The following is a 1,887-nucleotide window of genomic DNA, read 5'->3' as shown; positions in this document are numbered from 1 at the left end:
TTGAATTGGTCTACTTAGCACTAAATTGGTGAGTTTGTGCAAGCTAATCGCTCCTTTTTTGCACACCTTGAAATTTGAACAATGCCTTGCATGCGTAGAAGCCTTGCTTCTTCCCTTGCATGATGTCCCGACTTTGCATGTTTTTCCTAGCCATAAGCCTTGGCACCCTCGGCCACACCCTTTTTGCCTTGCAACCATTTGGTTTGCATGTATGGCGCATTAGTTCTGCATTATTAGAAAAATTTACTGAGGATTTATTGACAACATAGCTCTTCCCGTTCTTTCGGGAAAGTTTTTCCCACAACCTTCTTCCCTCATCAAGATGTGACTTGAGTTTTGATATACCCAACCACACTCCCTTTATAGGCTTCCTAGCCTACCACCATGACTAGCATGACTAGCCGGCCATGTCAAAAGTCATGCCCACACTCCGTTTATAGGCTTCCTAGCCTATCACCATGGCTAGCATGACTAGCCAGCCATGTCAACACTCATGACCACCCTTGGTCCTAACCTTGTCTTGATATTTACCCTCTTCTTTTGTACCTCATCTAGCTATACTCCAAAGCTGCTTGCTTGCTTGCCTAAGTGTCACAAATTACCTAACATGGTTGTTTGCATCAACTTTCTTTGCGCTTTGCTGAAGGTAAATGGAAACTATGCGTGTATCAAGCTTCTATTAGTGTGGTAGTGGACGCTTATCCACATGTTTTTCCGACCTTCAAACATTATGGTTTTTCTTGGAGAAACATACTGCACATGTAATTATGGAGCAATGCATAACACAAAGCAAGTTCACAATGTGTGCCTCATCTGTGTCGTGAAAATGCACCAACCATTTCCGTTCAGATGTTAGCACGAGGTATGACGTTTGTCCTTGTAAGTATTCAGAATCCAATGTAGGAAACGCCAAAGAACATACCCCACTATGTTTGACAAGTAAATGAGGTAGCTACATCTCAAGCCTTTGCTTTAACTAAGTAATAAGCGAATGTGTATTGCCATGAAAAACTGTCCTAGGAATCCAACTATAGTAAATGTAACTCATTGCGACTTGACATTGCAAAATGAATCCACAAAAAGGAAAACAAAACCTCTTCTCATGTTGCAATTTGACCAAGATGCCCAATTGGGTCTAGACTGGGGCTTCTTTTTTAGTCTTAAGGAAATAAGGGCACACTTACAACCTCTTAAGATTTACGGCCAAAACATTAAGGCTTTGCCAGCGTTCACCCCAAAAATTTTACTCTCCTGATTTTTCGCAAAGCCTAGAATCTAGCCGAAATCTTGGAATTTTACGAGGTTAAAAATCATAGTTACCCGGAACAGGAAATTGGAACGAGGAACGGCAACATGCATGAAAATGCCATTCCTTGTTTCGGATACTCACATTTGAAACACAGAACGGGGATCCGGAATGGGAAATTGGAATGGGAACAGGGAACGAGGACCTGAAAACGGCCACTCCCTGTAACTATGTTAAAAATACACTATACCCTGATTTTTTGTGAACACTGGTCTAGACCCTTGACATATGGGCCCTACCCCAAAGGCCGAGAGGAGTCTCCCACAAGATCAAGTTTAATTTTTTTTCGAATGAACATTGTGGAGAGGTCTCACTAAAATAAACTATATGTACCAAGATTACTATCATTCCACCTAAATCAAGATCTGTAATAGAGAGGGTAAGCACTTTCAGACTTAAGTAGCGCTACAAAAGCATACAAAAAATAAACTCAACTTTTCCTTTTCTGACTTTCCTAAATCCACAACTTTTGAAAGGGACCTGGAAGCTCAAACAGGCCCAAAAAGGTGTGGACGAGTAGAGAAAGGCACCCCACCTGAACCCAAGCAACAGTCACGCTATTCTGCACACAACCCACCAAG

This window comes from Adiantum capillus-veneris, chromosome 5, assembly GCF_014529385.1.
Source record: "Adiantum capillus-veneris isolate H3 chromosome 5, ASM1452938v2, whole genome shotgun sequence".
Classification (NCBI taxonomy): Eukaryota; Viridiplantae; Streptophyta; class Polypodiopsida; order Polypodiales; family Pteridaceae; genus Adiantum; species Adiantum capillus-veneris.
This window is presented reverse-complemented; position numbering follows the sequence as displayed.